Source organism: Tachyglossus aculeatus, chromosome 1, assembly GCF_015852505.1.
Source record: "Tachyglossus aculeatus isolate mTacAcu1 chromosome 1, mTacAcu1.pri, whole genome shotgun sequence".
NCBI lineage: Eukaryota > Metazoa > Chordata > Mammalia > Monotremata > Tachyglossidae > Tachyglossus > Tachyglossus aculeatus.
In genome coordinates, this window is record NC_052066.1 from 95,426,645 (window position 1) to 95,447,232 (window position 20,588).

At 46.2% G+C, this 20,588-nt stretch overlaps 1 protein-coding gene and 1 non-coding gene across 2 annotated transcripts in view; both read right to left on the reverse strand.

Annotated features, from left to right (window-relative positions):
- DNER (delta/notch like EGF repeat containing) overlaps positions 1–20,588 on the reverse strand; it is a 218,869-nt gene that overhangs the window by 147,247 nt on the left and 51,034 nt on the right. The window lies entirely within an intron of this gene.
- LOC119937282 lies at positions 13,566–13,703 on the reverse strand. Its single transcript, XR_005453967.1, has one exon. It is a non-coding gene; the product is annotated as a small nucleolar RNA SNORA7 (small nucleolar RNA).

Sequence of the window (20,588 nt, forward strand, 5' to 3'; positions counted from 1 at the left end):
ACAAGTCCTTACCCCACAATCAAGAGGAGAGAGAGACCAGGTATTTAATCCCCATTTTACAGATAAATAAACTGAGGCCCAGAGAAGTTCAGTTGTTTGCCCAATGTTACACAGCAGGCAAGTGGCAGAACTGGGACTAGAACCCAAATCCCCTGACTTCCAGGCCTGTGCTCTTTCCTTTTAAAGGTGGGGTGGTGGTCCTAAGAGTCAGAAGATCACTCAATCAATGGTACTTATTGAGAGCTTACTGTGTGCAGAGCACTGTACTAAGAAGTTGGGAGAGTATACTATAACAGAGTTTGCATTCCAGTTCTGCAACTTGCCTGCTTGGGTGATTTTTGAGACAATCACTTAAACCCTCAGTGCCCCAGGTTCACCAGCTGCAAAATGGGGACAATAGACAGCATGACTTAGGAGAAAGAGCCTGGGACAGGGAGTCAGAAGACCCAAGTTTTAATTCCAGCTTTGCCAATGACTTGCTGTGTGATTTTGGACAAGTTACCTAACCTCTCTGTGCCTCCATTTCCTCATCTGTAAAATGGGCTTAAAATGCCTGCTCACTCTTCCTCTTAAATTTCCTGCCCCTTGTGTGACAGGAACTGTATCTAATGTTCTATCAACCCCAGTGCTTAGCACAGGGATTGATACAGATATCTGATTGATAAATGTCATAACCAAACTAAATTACCTTAAATCACAAACCCCTTCCCTGGACCAAACCCAGAGCTGTAGTGACTGGCAGGGAGGCTGGCATTGGGGGGTGGCAGGCATGCAGCCTATATAGATATAGATATATCTGGGGTACTCAAACTGTCTCTAGACTATAAAATCATCTCTAGACTGTAAACTCATTATGGGCAGGGAATTATCCACTAATTCTGTTGTACTCTGTTGGAGGCCTTCCCAGACTGAGCCCCTTCCTTCCTCTCCCCCTCGTCCCCCTCTCCATCCCCCCCATCTTACCTCCTTCCCTTCCCTACAGCACCTGTATATATGTATATATGTTTGTACATATTTATTACTCTATTTATTTATTTATTTATTTTACTTGTACATATCTATCCTATTCATTTTATTTTGTTAGTATGTTTGGTTTTGTTCTCTGTCTCCCCCTTTTAGACTGTGAGCCCACTGTTGGGTAGGGACTGTCTCTATATGTTGCCAATTTGTACTTCCCAAGCGCTTAGTACAGTGCTCTGCACATAGTAAGCGCTCAATAAATACGATTGATGATGATGATGATGATATTCTCCCAAGTACTTGGGCTCTGCACATAATAAGCGCTCAGAAAATACCACTGGTTGATTAATTGATTGATTGATACAGTGAGGAACAGGAGGACCAGGTGAGGCAGTCAATTACTGGCAGGTTGGAATTAGAGCATTTAGGGCAGTTAGGAGCACAATAGAGAAAGGACAATAGGGCTGCAACAAGACTAGATAATCTCACCACTAGGAGGATTATTTATGATGGCAATAGTGAAAGGGAAGGGAAACCTTCCCCCATCCCTTCTCCAATCAATCAATCAATCAGTGGTATTTATTGTGCATTTACTATGTTCAGACCACTGTATTAAGCCCTTGGGAGGGTACAAAGAGTTGGTAGACAAGCTCCCTGGCAACAGTGAGTTTACAGTCTTTAGGGAAGCTCTCCTCAAACACAGGTCATACTAGCTGAATTGACCATGACCTTTTTTCAAGGACTTTTCAGGCAGACTCCCTACCAGAGGGCACCTCAAAATATGTAGACACACCTCAGGAATGCCCCACACCACCCAGAGTCACATCAGAGGCAAGGAAGCTTACCTTCGGGGTGGAATCACGGAGGCTCAAAGGGAGTTGGAAGGGGTAAAATAACAATAATAATAATTATGTATTTGTTAAGTGCTTATAATGTGCCAGGCACTGCACTAAGCGCTGGGGTAGATACAAGCAAATCGGGTTGGACACGGTTCATGTCCTACATGGGGCTCACAGTCTCAATCCCCATTTTACAGATGAGGTAACTGAGGCCCAGAGAAGTGAAGTAACTTGCCCAAAGTCACACAGCAGACAAGTGACAGAGTTAGGATGAGAATTTATGACCTTCTGATTCCCAGGCCTGTGCTCTATCCACTGCACCTTGCTGCTAAGAGTGTGAGCCCTATGTGGGATAGGGACTATGTCCAACCTGACTAACTTATATCTACGCTTCAAGGTAGCACTTAGAATAGTACTTGGCATATAATAAAAGAGGGATTGGGGGCAACAATCTATGCTCTGCATGCCCTGAGGGCTCAGTTCAGGGGCCAGAGGCCACTGATGCCTACACCAGTGTAGCAGTGAGACAGTAAACTGCACTGCTGTGCACCTCTTGATGAGGTGTCTTATTCTTGGATTGGTAATTATATCGTGGCATTAGGGGGTCTCTTTCCCTTATTGGGGGGGTCTCTTGTAGGAGCCCTGGGACACCATTCACAGGAGGCAGTTGTCAGCAAGTGACCCCAGAACCAAAGCCTCCTGGTCTCCAACATTTGCGGCAGCATGGCCTAATAGAGCATGGATGCGGGAGTCAGAAGGACCTGGGTTCTAATCCCTGCTCTGCCACTTGTCTACTGTGCGACCTTCGGCAAGTCACTTCACTTCTCTGTGCTTCAGTTACCTTATCTGTAAAATGGGAATTAAGACTGTGAGCCCCTCATGGGACAGGGATTGTGTCCCACCTGATTATCTCATAGCTGCCCAAGCACTTAGAATGGTGCTTGACCCATAGTAAGCACTTCTGCTCTGCCTGGGCAAATCTCCTCACCAAACCACACACTAGCCAGGGCCCTTCCCCTTCTCTCTTTCCTAAACTGGATCCCTTCCCTCTTTCAAAACTTATCTCCCACATGAAGCCTTCTTAGGTGAAACACTTCCCTCGGTTGCATTTCTGTTCTGTTGTTTCAGAGAGGATCTCTCTGTAACCAGTGAACTTCCCAGAGAGTTGATAAGCGCCTTAGCCAGAGCTGGGCCCTCCTGCCTCATACTTAGTCTCTTCTTCCGATCAGATAATCTATGATTGCATTGCCATTCCCCAAAGGGGCAATTACAGAGGCAGAGTAGCCCAGCTGAGGAGGAGTGAAGTAGAATGGGCTTTTGGAGAGTGGTCACTGCCTCAGGCAATGATTTGTTCCATGTCCTAATCCAGCATCTGAATATTCAATAAAATCTCTTCTCCGGAGTTATTTGCCAACTGCCCGGGGCACAGCACGACAACGCCAACCATTTTCCCACACCTGCACATAGTTCCAGAAACTGAAGAGCAAGCAGAAAAGCAGGGAAAGGACAATGAGAAATAATAGGATCAAGCATGTCTGGAGAAAAAAAACAGGGAGGAATTAGGAGCCAGCCGGGCCCAGCCCAGGTTAGCCTGAGAGGAAGGAGGCCGTGGCAGGTGGGAGCTGTGGAGAAAGACTGAGCAAGCTGTCCAGGCTAGGAAGGGTCTGGGCTTTGAGGATGAATTGCAGTCATCAGCATGGCTGGTGTGGCACTCAGAAAAGCAGACTGGCACCCCGCTGATTGTTCCTGCCTTGACTATGGAGGTTAGAGTTTGTTTTAGCAGATGGGAAATGAGTGGGGGAAAAACTCTTCACATTGTGCAAATGAAAGCATAAAGAGGAAATGTGCATATAACCAAGGGGTCATTTCTTTCGCAGGAGTTTTACTTTGATTTTGGTATCCTTCCCCTCAGTGTCTTCCCAAAGTTCCTAAATCTTTGGACCAAAGGATGGAGCAGTGTGGCCTAGTGGGAAGAGTGTAGGCCTGGAAGTCAAAGGACCTGGGTTCTAATCCTATTCCATCTCTTGCCTGCTGTGTGACACTGGGCAAATTACTCAATGCTCTCTGCCTCAGTTTCCTCATCTGTAAAATTGGGATTCAATAACTGTTCTCCCTCCCACTTGGACTGTGAGGCCTATATGGAACAGGGATTGAGTATCTACCCCAGGATCTAAAACAGTGTGTGACACAGGGTAAACCCATAACAAATATATTAATAATAATAGTAACAAATTATATTTCCCTTGTCAAAATATTAAATATTTAAATTAAATATTAATAGCTCAAGCACCCCGTCCCCCATGGAATTCCATCCACTACTGCAGTGCCCAAGTCTGCTCAGGGACAGAGACATTCCTCAACATTTAGAACATTTAGGGGTTTTGCCTGTTTCTGGCCTGGGCGGTGGGGGAATGGAAGATTAGGGTTAGTTGGGACATTTAAAAGCTAGTGTTTTTCTGGGTTTATCGTCCCCCTAGACTGTAAACACCTTGTGGGATGAACTAGCTCCTATCTATATTCATTCATTCATTCAATCATATTTATTGAGCGCTTACTGTGTGCAGGGCACTGTAATAAGCACTTGGGAAGTACGACTCAACAACGTATAGAGACGGTCCCTAACCAACAACGGGCTCACAGTCTAGAAGGGAGAGACAGACAACAAAACAAAACATGTAGACAGGTGTCAAAATCATCAAAACAAATAGAATTAAAGCTATATGCACATCATTAAAAAAATAAATAGAATAGTAAATATGTACAAGTAAGAGTAATAAATCCGTACAAATGTATATATACAAGTGCTGTGGGGAGGGGAAAGAGGAGAGGAAAACAGGGGTTTAGTCTGGGAAGGCCTCCTGGAGGAGGTGAGCTTTCAGTAGGGTTTTGAAGGGAGGTAGAGAGCTAATGGTTACTATATGGTTTCTTTGCATATTTCCAAGCCCCTGGTAAAAGATTATGCATAAAGTAGATACTCAGCAAATATTAGTTAAAAGTAAATAATATATTTGCCTCCTCCCTGCCTGCTGGTTTTAGCGAGAAGCAAAGGCCTCAGGCCTTAGTAATCAATCAACCAATGGTATTTATTGAGGGCTTGTTCTGTGCATAGCAATGTACTAAGTGCTTGGGAAATCATAATACAACAGAATTATCTGATAGTTGCCTGCCCCTAGTGAGCTTTGAGTCTAGTAACAGCTGACGCGAGTACCACCTTCAACAACCGCACCTGGGTGATGGACCAGCTATACCTGCTGTTCAAAAATCAAGGATTTTCTGTTCTGCTGCTGCTGAAGATGACACTGATATTTGTTAAGCACTTACTCTGTGCCACGCACTGTATTAAGCGCTGGGGTAGATACAAGATAGTTAGAATGGACACCGTCCCTGTCCGATATAGGACTCCCAATCTAAGGAGCTACAGGCTACACTTGTTACCTGGGGGTGGAGTGAGGGTGAGTGGACTAAGCCCCCCTTTTCCACTGCTCTTCCTCCCCTCCCCATTGCCCCAGTTCCCTCCCTCCGCTCTACCCTCCTCCCCACCCCACAGTACTTGTGTATATATGTACAAATGTATCACTCTATTTATTTTATTAATGATGTGTATATATCTATAATTCTAATTATTTATATTGATGCTACTGATGCCTACTTCTTTTGTTTTGTTGTCTGTCTCCCCCTTCTAGAGTGTAAGCCCGTTGCTGGGTAGGGATTGTCTCTATTTGTTGCTGAATTGTACTTCCAAGCACTTAGTACAGTGCGCTGCACACAGTATGTGCTCAAATACATATGATTAAATGAATGAATGAATGGTGACTCAGCCCAAGCCACCCCTAGTCCTAAGAACAGAAATAAAGTGTTCAAATTACTGTCCTTGGAACTTTCCTTTTTCTCTCATCTTTCAGCATCAGTCTGAAGTCTCAAATCAGCAGGTGGGCCCATTTGGGTCTTTCGGTTTTTGAAAATGCAGACATTGTTGGTGCCTAACCGGACATACTTTAAGAATGACTGCTCATCCCAACTTAGCAAGAGGATAGATGAGGGGTCTGCTCTCTTTATACAAAATATGCAATGGGGAAGAGATTGTCTTTAGCATTCACTTGGATGAAATCTCATTGTCAGTAAATTTTAGAATATGAAGGCATTTATAACTATGAAGTAACTGTTTTTTTTTCTCTGATAGTTTCCTCATTTGGTAGTTTGCAAACCTATAAACAGTACACAGTGAAATTAAACCCACATCTAAGACTTAAAAAGTTCCTTAAAGTCGAAGCCCTAACAAGGGAAATAACCCCAATTACCTAATCAGACATAAAGGATAGGAAGAGGAGGGGAGAAAATGTGTTTTTAAAAGATAAAAGGGAAGGGAGTGTGAGGCATAGGGAGAGGAGATAGCATTTAAGAACAGCTGAGACCACCTCTTGAGCATCATCTGGGAAGGAGGAGGTAGTGGAGATAGGGCAAAAAAGAGAGCACTGGGGGAGAAGAGGTAGAGAAGTTCGCACCTGATAGTTTCTATTTTACCAACAAAGTATTTGGCAAGAGCATCAGTGTTTAGAGAGGGAGAAAGTGAGAGGTTCAGGGGGCCACAAGGGGAATCAATCAATCAATCAGTATTTATTGAGCACTTACTGTGTGCAAAGCACTGTACTAAGCGCTTGGGAAGTACAAGTTGGCAACATATAGAGACAGTCCCTACCCAACAGTGGGCTCACAGTCTAAAAGGGGGAGACAGAGAACAAAACCAAACATACTAACAAAATAAAATAAATAGAATAGATATGTACAAGTAAAATAAATAGAGTAATAAATATGTACAAACATATATACATATATACAGGTGCTGTGGGGAAGGGAAGGAGGTAAGATGGGGGGATGGAGAGGGGGACGAGGGGGAGAGGAAGGAAGGGGCTCAGTCTGGGAAGGCCTCCTGGAGGAGGTGAGCTCTCAGTAGGGCCTTGAAGGGAGGAAGAGAGCTAGTTTGGAGGATGGGCAGAGGGAGGGCATTCCAGGCCAGGGGGATGACGTGGGCCAGGGGTCGATGGCGGGACAGGCGAGAACTAGGTACAGTGAGGAGATTAGCGGCAGAGGAGCGGAGGGTGCGGGCTGGGCTGGAGAAGGAGAGAAGGGAGGTGAGGTAGGAGGGGGCGAGGTGATGGACAGCCTTGAAGCCCAGGGTGAGGAGTTTCTGCCTGATGCGCAAATTGATTGGTAGCCACTGGAGATTTTTGAGGAGGGGAGTAACATGCCCAGAGTGTTTCTGGACAAAGACAATCTGGGCAGCAGCATGAAGTATGGATTGAAGTGGGGAGAGACACGAGGATGGGAGATCAGAGAGAAGGCTGATGCAGTAGTCCAGACGGGATAGGATGAGAGCTTGAACGAGAAGGGTAGCGGGTTGGATGGAGAGGAAAGGACGGATCTTGGCAATGTTGCAGAGCTGTGACCGGCAGGTTTTGGTGACGGCTTGGATGTGAGGGGTGAACGAGAGAGCGGAGTCGAGGATGACACCAAGGTTGCAGTCTTGTGAGACGGGAAGGTTGGTAGTGCTGTCAACAGAGATGGGAAAGTCAGGGAGAGGGCAGGGTTTGGGACGGAAGACAAGGAGTTCAGTCTTGGACATGTTGAGTTTTAGGTGGCGGGCAGACATCCAGATGGAGATGTCCTGAAGGCAGGAGGAGATGCGAGCCTGGAGAGAGGGGGAGAGAGCAGGGGCAGAGATGTAGATCTGGGTGTCATCAGTGTAGAGATGACAGTTGAAGCCGCGGGAGCAAATGAGGTCACCAAGGGAGTGCGTGTAGATTGAGAACAGAAGGGGACCAAGCACTGAACCTTGGGGAACCCCCACAGTAAGGGGATGGGAGGGGGAGGAGGAGCCTGCAAAAGAGACTGAGAATGAATGACCAGAGAGATAAGAGGAGAACCAGGAGTGGATGAAGTCTGTGAAGCCAAGGTCAGATAGCGTGTTGAGAAGGGGGTGGTCCACAGTGTCGAAGGGAGCTGAGAGGTCGAGGAGGATTAGGACAGAGTATGAGCCATTGGATTTGGCAAGCAGGAGGTCATTGGTGACCTTTGAGAGGGCAGTTTCCGTGGAATGTAGGGGACGGAAGCCAGACTGGAGGGGGTCGAGGAGAGAGTTGGTGTTGAGGAATTCGAGGCAGCACGTGTAGACAACTCGTTCAAGGAGTTTGGAAAGGAATGGTAGGAGGGAGATGGGGCGATAACTAGAAGGTGAGGTGGGGTCAAGAGAGGGGTTTTTTTAGGATGGGAGAGACATGGGCATGTTTGAAGGCAGAGGGGAAGGAACCAGTGGAGAGTGAGCGGTTGAAGATGGAGGTTAAGGAGGGGAGAAGGGATGGAGCGAGAGATTTCATGAGATGAGAGGGAATGGGGTCAGAAGCACAGGTGGCCAGAGTAGCACTTGGGGAAGGTGATGTTCTGGAAAGGTTTGTGGGATTTACAGGAGTAGGAGTTGATAAGGGAGCAATGGTGTTACTGACAACGATCAGTTGAAAACAGCACCATCCTTCTTGCATGATATCCTCTCTTTCTCTGAAGGCCAGAACCTTGGCATTCTCCTTGACTCCCCTCTCTCCTTTAATACCTACATTCACTCTATTACCAAATCCTGTTGGTTTTTCCTCCACAACATTTTCAGGATCTGCCCTTGCCTCTCCATCCAAAATATCACCACTGCTTCCAGGAGGAATCATCTTGACTACTGCATTCATTAGCCTCTCTACTGACCTCCCTGACTCTAGTCTCAACCCTCTCTATCCATACCCCACACTGCTCCCAGATAATTCTCCTAGTACATGCTTCTGCCCACATCTCCCCACTCCTCAAAACATTCCAGTGGTTGCCTATTCTTCTTCACAATAAGCAGAAACTTGTAACCACTGGCTTTAAGGTACTCAATCCTCTCTCTCCTTTCAATTTGCCCACTTTCTTCTCCTACTAGACCTCATCTCACAGTTTTCACTCCTTCCAAACTAACCAATTCAATAGGTCTCATTCCCTCCTCTCCCACCTCCAACACCTTGCCCTCACTCACCCACCCACGCGCTAACTGGACCACCTTGTCTGCTTTAAATATTTCAAAACACAGCTCTCCCCATCTTCAAAGACCTCTTTTGATTAAACTGCCTTCAGGAGGCCTTCCCAAATTAATACCTACTCTCCCCAGGGTATATCCCCACAGCTGCCACTTTGGCAACTCTGCATCACCTGACCATTTGTGAACTCAAAATCTCCTGTAGCAATCAATCAGTAGCATTTAGTGAGTGTTTACTGTGTGCAGAGCACTGTACTAAGCACTTTGGAGAGCGAAATATAATCGAGTTGGTAGTCATGTTTCCTGCCCACAAGGAGCTTACAGTCTAGAGAGGGGGAAAGCAATTAATATAAGAAACTGCAAATATGTACACAAGTGCTATTTGGATGAGGGTGGGGTGAATATCAAGTGTTCAAAGGTGACAAAGAAGGGAGAGGGAGATGGAATAAAGGAGGACTTAATCAGGGAAGGCCTCTTGGAGGAGATGTGGCCTTAATAAGGCTTTGAAGGTGGGGAAAGTGGTGGTCTGGCATACATGGCATGAGAAGGAGTTCCAGAACATGGGTGAGGAGTCGGTGGTGAGGCAGATGAAATCGAGGTACAGTCAGCAAGCTGGCACTAGAGGAGCAAAGAGTGTGGACTGTTGTAGTAGATCTGTGAGGAAAGATAGGGGGAAAGCTAAGTCCTTTAAAGTTGATAGTAAGAAGTTTCTGGTTTGATGCAAAGATGAAAGCACAACCACTGGAGGTTCTTGAGGAGTGAAGAAACATGAACTGAATTTTTTTTTTTAGAAAAATGATCCGTGCAGCAGAGTGAAGTATGGATTGGAGTGGGGTGAGAAGAGGCAGGGAAGTCAACGAGGAGGCAGATGCAGTAGTCAAGGCAGCAAAGGATGATGATAATAATAATAATAGTATTTGTTAAGCACTTACTACACTGTTCTAAGTGCTGGGGCAGATACAAGGTGATGAGGTTGTCCCATGGGGGGCTCACAGTCTTTATCCCCATTTTACAGATAAGGGAACTGAAGCACAGAGAAGTGAAGTGACTTGCCCAAGGTCACACCGCAGATGAGTGGCAGAGGCAGAATTAGAACCCAAGTCCTCTGACTCCCAAGCCCATGCTCTTGCCACTAAGCCACACTGCTTCTCTGGATAAGCGTTTGGATCAGCATAATAGCAGTTTATATGAAGAGGAAAGGGTTGATTTTAGCTATGTTGTGAAGGTAGAAACGACAGGATTTAGTGAAAGATTGAATAAACTCCCCACCCTGGGCTTCAAGGCTCTCCATCACCTCGCCCCCTCCTACCTCACCTCCTTTCTCTCCTTCTACAGCCCAGCCCGCACCCTCCGCTCCTCTGCTGCTAATCTCCTCACTGTGCCTCGTTCTCACCTGTCCCGCGGTCGACCCCCGGCCCACGTCCTCCCCCTGGCCTGGAATGCCTTCCCTCTGCACATCCGCCAGGCTAGCTGTCTTCCTCCCTTCAAAGCCCTACTGAGAGCTCACCTCCTCCAGGAGGCCTTTCCAGGCTGAGCCCCTTCCTTCCTCTCCCCCCTCCCCACCCCCTCACCTTACCTCCTTCCCCTCCCCACAGCACCTGTATATATGTATACATGTTTGTACGTAATTATTACTCTATTTATTTTACTTGTGCATATTTATTCTATTTATTTTACTTTGTTAATATGTTTTGTTTTGTTGTCTACGTCTCCCCCTTCTAGACTGTGAGCCCACTTTTGGGTAGGGACCGTCTCTAGATGTTGCCAACTTGTACTTCCCAAGCACTTAGTACAGTGCTCTGTACACAGTAAACACTCAATAAATACGATTGAATGAATGAATGAATAAGAGAGATGACCCGAGAAAAATGACAAGGATACTGGCTTGCGAGACAGGGAGGATGGTGGTACTGTCTACAGTGATGGGAAAGTCAGTGGGAGCCCAGAACTCTGTTTTGGACATGTTAAGTTTGGAGTGTTGGCAGGACATCCAGATAGAGATGTCCTGAAAGCAAGAAGAAATGCCAGACTGCGGAGAAGGAGAGAAGCTGGGGCTGGAGGGGTAAATTTGGAAATCATCCACATAAAGACGGCCGTCGAAGCCATGGAAGTCAGTCAGTTCTCCAAAGGAATGGCTGTCTATGTACTTTATCAATAAAAAATGTGGCCAGGTCACAAGGGAAAAAGATGGTAGGGGGACAGTAGGTTTGAGGAGGGAGTTAAACGTAATAATAATAATAATAATGGCATTTATTAAGCGCTTACTATGTGCAAAGCACTGTTCTAAGCGCTAGGGAGGCTACAAGGTGATAAGATTGTCCCACGGGGGGGTCACAGTCTTAATCCCCATTTTTCAGATGAGGGAACTGAGGCCCAGAGAAGTGAAGTGACTTGCCCAAAGTCACACAGCTGACAATTGGCAGAGACGGAATTTGAACCCATGACCTCTGACTCCAAAGCCCGGGCTCTTTCCACTGAGCCACGCAGCTTCTCATCTGGAACAGCTGGCAGGGGTAATGGGTATGGGAGTCAATGAGGATGCAGAAGTATTGTCAGGCAGAGGAGAGGGCAGAATTTAAGCAGGCAAGGATGAACTTTGGATGAATGAGGTTAGCTTGGTGGATGGATTTCCACCATCAGTATTCCACAGCTCATGCACAGGAGTGGAGGAAGTGGAATGTGGACATAATCCAGAGTTGTGGGTGGGTGGTATGAGATCGACAGAGGTACAGGGGATTGAGGGAGTTGAGTTCAGTGGAGAGGGCTGTGTTGAGCACACTGATTTGTGTTTCAAGAGAAGGTTGTTCGGATACGGAGACCAATTGGGGCATGATGACTTAAGAAGGAGGGAGAATGGGCATTAAATCTCCATTTTACACATGTGGTAACTGAGGAACAGAGAAGTTATCACTTCCCCAGAGTTACACAGCAGGCAAGTGGGAAAGTGAAAATTAGAACTCAGGTCCGCTGACTCCCAGGCCTGTGCTCTTCCCACTAGACCATGCTGCTTCGGCAGAGTTGAGAAGCATGGGGGAGCAGACAGCTGGGGAGCTGCTGGATCACCAGTGAAGCATCAGAGCAGACGATGAATAATAATAATAATAATAATGGCATTTATTAAGCACTTACTATGTGCAAAGCACTGTTCTAAACGCTGGGGGGATACAAGGTGATTAGGTTGTCCCATGTGGGGCTCACAGCGTGGCTCAGCGGAGAAGGGCACGGGCTTTGGAGTCAGAGGTCATGGGTTCGAATCCCCGCTCTGCCGCATGTCTGCTGTGTGACCTTAGGCAAGTCACTCAACTTCTCTGAGCCTCAGTTACCTCATCTGTAAAATGGGGATTAAGACTGTGAGCCCCATGTGGGACAACTTGATCACCGTGTATCCACCCCCAGCGCTTAGAACAGTGCTCTGCACATAGTAAGCGCTTAACAAATGCCATTATTATTATTAATCCGCATTTTACAGATGAGGTAACTGAGGCATAGAGAAGTTAAGTGACTTGCCCAAGTCACACAGCTGACAATTGGCGGAGCCGGGATTTGAACCCATGACCTCTGACTCCAAAGCCCAGGCTCTTTCCACTGAGCCACGCTGCTTCTCTAATAAATACGTACATACATATACATATATACAGGTGCTGTGGGGAAGGGAAGGAGGTAAGACGGTGAGGATGGAGAGGGGGATGAGGGGGAGAAGAAGGAGGGGGCTCAGTCTGGGAAGGCCTCCTGAAGAAGGTGAGCTCTCAGTAGGGCCTTGAAGGGAAGAAGAGAGCTAGCTTAGTGGATGTGGGGAGGGAGGGCACTCCAGGCCAGGGGGATGACGTAGGCCGGGAGTCGACGGCGGGACAGGCGAGAACGAGGCACAGTGAGGAGATTAGCAGCAGAGGGTGAGGGCTGGGCTGTAGAAGGAGAGAGGGGAGGTGAGGTAGGAGGGGGCGAGGTGACGGAGAGCCTTGAAGCCTAGGGTGAGGAGTTTCTGCCTGATGCGTAGGTTGATTGGTAGCCACTGGAGATTTTTGAGGAGGGGAGTAACATGCCCAGAGCATTTCTGGACAAAGACAATCCGGGCAACTGCATGAAGTATGGATTGAAGTGGGGAGAGGCAAGAGGATGGGAGATCGGAGAGGAGGCTGATACAGTAGTCCAGACGGGATAGGATGAGAGCTTGAAAAAGCAGAGTAGCGGTTTGGATGGAGAGGAAAGGGCGGATCTTGGCAATGTTGCGGAGCTGAGACTGGCAGGTTTTGGTGACGGCTTGGATGTGAGGGGTGAACGAGAGAGCGGAGTCGAGGATGACACCAAGGTTGTGGGCTTGAAAGACGGGAAGGATGGTAGTGCCGTCAACAGGAGGTAGAAATGAAAGGTGTGGAAGTCGCTTAGGCTGAAATTGAAACTGGCAACTAGTATAACTGTAGCAAGCAGTGAGAAGGATGACATAGGTTTCAAAATCTTGTGAATCAATCAACCAATATTGTTTATTGGGTGTCTTGTCTTATGCCATCTAGTAGTTGCCGACTAATAGTGACACAACGGACACATCTCTCCCAGAATTTCCCGCTCTCCATCTGCAATCGTTCTGGTAGTGTATCCATAGAGTTTTCTTGGTTAAAAAAAACTACGTGGTTTACCATTGTCTCTTTCCACACAGTAAACTTGAGTCTCCACCCTTGACTCTCTCCCATGCCACTGCTGCCCAGTATGGGTGAGTTTTGACTTGTAGCAGATTGCCTTCCATTCACTAGCCACTGGCCAAGCTAGGAATGGAATGGGTAGGCCTCTGCTTGACTCTCACTCCCTTAGCCAAGACTGGTAGAGTACTGGAAACTCTCCAGGTGTGCCCCTGAGAAGGGATTGGGCATCTAATTTGTGCAATTTCAATCTTGGAATCAGAATTTCCTGACTGTAACTTACTTAGGGTATATTGTTCATTTTGTTTGACTTGGCATTAACTGCTTTATCAGTGGAATCTAATTTTTCAGGTATTCGCTTAAATCAAGGGCTGGGTTTTTTCATTAATCTATTTATAGATAACAGATGAAAGCCATTCAAATGACTCAGTAAATGATGAAACCGTGTGATAGTTTTTAAACAAAATAATGCTCTCTGGAATGAAATCTGGATAGTCACTATTACTAGAGCTTGATTTTTCCAAGTCCCCAGGTGTAGTGAGTGTGGAACAATGAAATTGCAAGGTTTTAGAGCCCTGATCTTCGGTTGCTTAGTAACCAGCAGCCGTGACTATGAGGTAGGACAAAGTGCTCTGTATGAAAATACTGTTTGGGTCTCAATGAATACTGAGATATCTTAGAACTATGAACTCTGCCCAGTACAGATGAAGGTGAAGAAATGCAGCACAGGAGGTAAACTGGAAACAATTGGAAAACTCGTGAGGAAGGTTGGGACCATTTTAACATGTTTTTTACCGGTAATAATAATAATTGTGGTATTTGTTAGCACATAGTTTGTGCCAGACACTGTTCCAAGCACTAGGGTAGATATAAGATAGTCAGGTTGGACACAGTCCCTGTTCCACATGGCGCTCACAGTCTTAATCCCCATTCTGCAGATGAAGGAACTGAGGCCCACTGAAGTGACTTGCCCAAGCTCACACAGCAGACAAATGGCAGAGTCAGAATTAGAACCCATGACCTTCTGACTCCTAGGCTTGTACTCTATCCACTAGGCCATGCTGGTATTTGTTAAGTGTTTACTGTGTTCCAGGCACTGTACTAAGTGCTGGGGTAGATACAAGTTAATCAGGTTGGACATTGTCCATGTCCCACATGGGGCTCATAATCTTAATCCATGTTTTACAGATGAGGTGATTGAAGCACAAAGAAGTGAAGTGACTTGCCCAAGGTCACACAGCAGACAAGAGGTAGAGCCGGTAATGGAACCCAGGACTTCTGACTCCCAGGCCAGTGCTTTCCCCATGAGACCTTCCAGATTATAAACTCCTTGATAGTACGGATCATGTCTACCAAATCTGTTGTATTGCATGCTCCCAAGTGCTTAGTACAATGCTCTGCACATGTGACGTGCTCCACAATTACCATAATATGAATGAATGCCAGGGAGAATGGGGAGCCCAAACCATTCCCTCCCTCCTTCCTCTTTGAGACTCCTCTTGCTGAACTGGGATTTAATAGTAATGATAATAATAATAATAATTGTGGTATTTGTTAAGCGCTTACTATGTGCCAAGCACTGTTCTAAGCACTGGGGTAAATACAAGGTAATCAGATTGTCGCACATGGGGCTCACAGTCTCAAGCCCCATTTGACTGCGCTCAGAGGCGCAGAGAAGTTAGGTGACTTGCCCAAGGTCACACAGCAGACAAGTGGCAAAACTGGGATTAGAACCCATGACCTCTGACTCCCAAACCCGTGCTCTTGCCACTAGGCCAGCAAGCTACTTCTTGTTAGAAGCAGCATGGCTTAATGCATAGAGAACAGGCCTGGGAGTCAGAAGTTATGTGACTTATCCATGGTCACCCAGAAGAAAAGTGGCAGAGCCTGGATTAGAACCCAGGTCCTTCTGGCTCCCAGGCCCAGGATCTATCTACTAGGCCATGCTCCTTCTTTCATCCTACCACATTTTACAGAGAAGCAGAGTGGCTCAGTGGAAAGAGCCCGGGCTTTGGAGTCAGAGGTCATGGGTTCAAATCCCAGCTCCGCTACTTGTCAGCTGTTTGACTTTGGGCAAGTCACTTAACTTCTCTGTGCCTCAGTTACCTCATCTTTAAAATGGGGATTAAGACTGTGAGCCCCCCGTGGGACAACGTGATCACCTTGTATCCTCCCCAGTGCTTAGAACAGTGCTTTGCACATAGTAAACACTTAACAAATGCCATCATCATCATCATGTTAGGTGGCAAAGTTGTTAGGAGCAGGAGATGGGGGAGGTGTCCAGGACGGGGGTTTCAGGAGAGGGTTAACAGTTTGAAACAGCTGAAATGGGCAATGGGCATGGGAATAAATAAAGAAGAAATAGTGTTGCTGAAAGGAAGAGAGAGCTAAGTTATAGCAGATGAGGATGTGTTTGAAATGGATAGGATTAGCCTGGTGTCTGGATTTCTGCCAGCAGCGCTCCGCAGATTGTACACAAGAGTGGAGGAAGTGCACTGTGGAGGGGATCCAAGGCTGCAAATTGGTAGTACAAGATCAGAGGAGGAACAGGAGAATAAGGGGGATAAATTCACTGAAGAGGGCAGAGTCAGGAGTGTGGACTCTGACAGGGTAGGTTGGGTATGGAGACCAGATGCGGCATGATAACTTTGGAAAACTGGAGGGGCATCGAGAGATAGGAGATCTCTCTGAGGAAACAGTACAGTTTTGCAGGGAGTGGGTGTTTGGGGGAGAAGGCAGGAAAAGGTTGAGTTTGGAAAGAGGAATATCAGAGTTGGCAAGGTTAGAAATATTACAGTGACTAGACATCATGAGATAGAGCATCTGTCCAAGTTGGTGAGTGGGTGAGGTAGGTAGGGTGGAGTGGGAGGTCGATGAAGTTGAGGAGAGAGAGGAAGCAGGAAGTAGTGGATGTTCCATCAGGAACATTCATGTTGATATTCAAATCCTCAAAGATAACTGTAGGGATGGAGAAACTACACTACTTGCCTATACTAAGAAAATTGTGGGTTTTTTCTAGTTTATGCTTCTTATCATGGGTCTATAAAAAAATCACCGAGGAGCTCTGACAGAGAAACGTTAGATTCAAATTGGAGATTAAAGGCTCAGGATACAGTTACATTAATTGAAATTTTAATTTTGAAAGTCTCCCAATAGTTCAGTTTCCAAGGCAACTATAGGGGTGCAAGAGTTCAATCTCTTGCAGGGGAACCTAAACAGGCCAGCAAATCCGACACAAAATTGAGCCAGATTTGAGGAAAAATGTATGACGATTATCACCAAACTTTCGATTATACCAATTTTTAGATGGGTACAATCCCTGTCCTATCTATCTAGGGAGTAGCGAGAACAAGTATCTTATCCTCATTTTACAGATGAAGAAACTAAGGCATAGAAAAGTTAAGTGAATTGCCCAAGGCCAGGCAGCAGGGAAGGGACAGAGATGGGGTTAGAAGCCAATTCTCATTGATTCCCAAATCCCATGCTGTTTCCACTAGGCCTCATTGCCATGACCTTTGGTCCTGATTTGGATAAATGACATTCTACTATATAGAAGAGTCTCCTCTCTCCTTTGACCCTGGATGTAAAATCAAAAGGACACTCTGGATAAAGGAGGCTAGTTTCAACAAGGAGTTAGTTCCCAGATCACCTGAAGACCAAGACTAAGATTGAAAAATCCATTTGTGTCAGCTTTAGTGGCTGCTTTGCAGCAAGAGGCAAATGTAACAGAGCATCTGAGTCTTCTCCCAAAAACCTGCATTCGACAGGCAAGGGGAAGGAGAGACAGAGGACCAACCCAGAGGAATGGACACAAGGAAATCTGGAAATTTTGGCCTTCAGTGTTTTTGGGGATTTTTTAATGGCATTTGCTAAGCATTTACTATGTGCCAAGCACTGTTCTAAGTGCTGGGGTAGATTCAAGGTAATCAGGTTGGACACAGTCCATGCCCCACACAGGGCTCACAGTCTTATCCCCATATTACAGATTAGGCAACTGAGGAACAGAGAAATGAAGTGACTTGCCCAAGGGCACACAGCAGACAAGTGGTGGAGCCAGGATTAGAACCCAGGTCTTTCTGACTCCCAAGTCTGTGCTCTATCCACTAGACCACACGGCTTCCCCTTGTGTTCCCAAGATAATTACATCCAGCAGGGAATGTAACAGCAGCAAGACACAGACTCCTCCCCAACAACAAAAAAAATCTCATTACTAGGGGGTTAACTTCGGGCATTCTCACACCTTTCTCTCACCACATCGATTATCACTTATCCCAGGGAATCAAGTTCAGAAATAATAATAATAATAATGTTGGTATTTGTTAAGCACTTACTATGTGCAAAGCACTGTTCTCTTTCAATTCACCACTCTTCCACCCCAAATCCTCCCTTTGCCCTCCCAGATATCCCCAGTGCCTCAATCTCAATTGGCCAGAGGCTCTGGGAGCCTCTGGGCCCATAGCCTTAAAGTAGTCCCTCCTAGAGAGGCTGGTCGGTGCTAGGGAAGGGGAGGTGGTGGAGAAAGAGAAAGAGGCAGGGAAAAGAAAAACGGTGAGCTTGGCTTCTGTCTCCTGGATAACTTTCCTTCTGGTGTCCCATGTCTGATTGGCCAGGGTATACCCACTAGGGCTGCCTCCTCCACTGAGCTACTCCTAAACCCTAGAAAACCTCTCAAGTGGCAACAGAAATCCACACTCACTCTTCTCCCTTCCCTTGGGCTGGGTCAGACCAGCCAAGAGAAGAACTGGGAAGTAGATGTAGACAGATGGAGCAGGACTGTGGCAACTGGATGGCTGTAGAAAATTACTGCCCTAGACCAGCAGCTTAGAGAAATAATAACAATAATAATAATAATAATGGTATTTGTTAAGTGATTGATTTGCACCCTCCAGCCACCAAGGCTGGGAAGTATCAGAGCCCCACTTAGCTTTGCATGCAAGTTAAGAAATCAACACGAATCCATCTGTATGGTCTTCTTGGGTTCCGCATAAGAGAATTCATCCCTCAGGAGACAGATTTTCTGGAAGTGATCCCTTCCTATAAGGAACCAAGGAGGCTGCCACAGGTTTCCCTGAAACTTTAGGCTGGGACAATCCAGCTCTGTTCTCAAAGCACCTCATTTGTAGTAGTAGTAGTAGTGGTAGTAGTAGTAGTAGTAGTAGTAGTAGTAGTAGTAGTAGTAGTAGTAGTAGTACTGTGAGCCCACTGTTGGGTAGGGACTGTCTCCATATGTTGCCAACTTGTACTTCCCAAGCGCTTAGTACAGTGCTCTGCACACAGTAAGCGCTCAATAAATACGATTGATGATGATGATGATAGTAGTAGTAGTAGTAATTCATTCATTCATTCATATTTATTAAGCACTTACTGTGTGCAAAGCACTGTACTGAGCGCTTGGGAAAGTGCAATGCAACAACAAACACAATCCCTGCCCATAATGAGCTCACAGTCTAGAGGCGGGGACAGACATTAATATATATAAAAAAATGACAGATATATACATATGTTCTGTGGGGGTGGGAGGGAGGATGAATGAAGGGGGCAAGTCAGGGAGGTGCAGAAGGTAGTGGGAGAAGAGGAGAGGGAATCTTAGTCCGAGAAGCCATTTTGGAGGAGATGTGCCTTCAATAAGGCTTTGAAGTAGGGGAGAGCAATTACCTGTCTGATCTGAGGGAGGCCGTTCCAGGCCAGAGGTAGGATGTGGGGAAGAGGTCGATGGCCAGATAGATGAGATTGAGGTACAGTGAGAAGGTTAGCATTAGAGGAATGAAGTTTGTGGGCTGGGTTGCAGTAGGAGAGTAGTGAGGTAAGGTAAGAGGGGGCAAGGTGATTGAATGCTTTAAAGCCAATTGTCAGGAGTTTTGTTTTATGTGACGGTGGACGGGCAACCACTGGAGTTACTTGAGGACTGGGAAAACATGGTCTGAACATTTTTTTTTGAAGGAAAATGATCCAGGCAGCAGAGTGGAGTATGGACTAGAGTGGGGAGAGACAGGAAGCAGGGAGGTCAGCAAGGAGGCTGATACAATAATCAAGGCGGGATAGGATAAGTGCTTGCATTAATGTGGTAGCAGTTTGGATGGAGAGAAAGGGGTGGATTTTAGTGATGTTGTGAAGGTAGAACTGACAAAATTTAGTGGTGGCTTGAATATGGGGGTTGAATGAAAGAGAGGAGTCAAGGATAATTCCATGTTTACAGGCTTGTGAGACAGGAAGGATGGTGGTGCTTTCAACAGTGATGGAAAAGTGAGCAGGAGGACAGGGTTTGGGTGGTAAGATAAGAAGTTCAGTTTTAGCCATGTTAAATCTGAGGTGACAGGAGGACAACCAAGTAGAGATGTCTTGAAGGCAGGAGGAAATGCAAGACTGCAGAGAGGGAGAGAGATCATGGCTGGAGATGTAGATTTGGGGTAGTAGTAGAAGTAGCAGCTGCAGTACAGCAGTAGTAATAGTATTTATTAAGTGCTTACTGTGTGCAGAGAACTGTAGTAAGCATTTGGAAAGAATAGATAGTTGTGAGATACAATTCCTCTCCCAAAGTCAGTGGAAAGAACACGGGCTTTGGAGTCAGTGGTCATGGGTTCAAATCCCTGTTCCGCCAATTGTCAGCTGTGTGACTTTGGGCAAGTCACTTAACTTCTCTGTACCTCAGTTACCTCATCTATAAAATGGAGATTAAGACTGTAAACCCCACATGGGAGAACCTAATCACCTTGTACCCCCCCGGCACTTAGAACAGTGATTTGCACATAGTAAGTGCTTAATAAATGCCATCATTATTATTATTATTGCAGAAGCTCCCAATCTATAGCCCGGGGTTTCTCCTCCGTGGACGTGATTCAGAATTGATAGGCTCCTTGCTAATAATTTCCAACTATCCCCTTGATGGGTGTGGAAGGGATCTATTTCATAGATTTCAAAATGAACCTTTGAGTTTTAATTATGTCCTCTGGCTTCTCCAAAAATTTTCCACAGAAAATCTCAGCCTCACTGGTCAATACTGGCATTATCTTTCCATTCTCTACCCCCAATACTCTCCAGCCCACACCCTTGAGTTTTCCCAAATAAACTTGCTAAGTGTCCCCCACTCACAACTGTTCCATTTTCGAT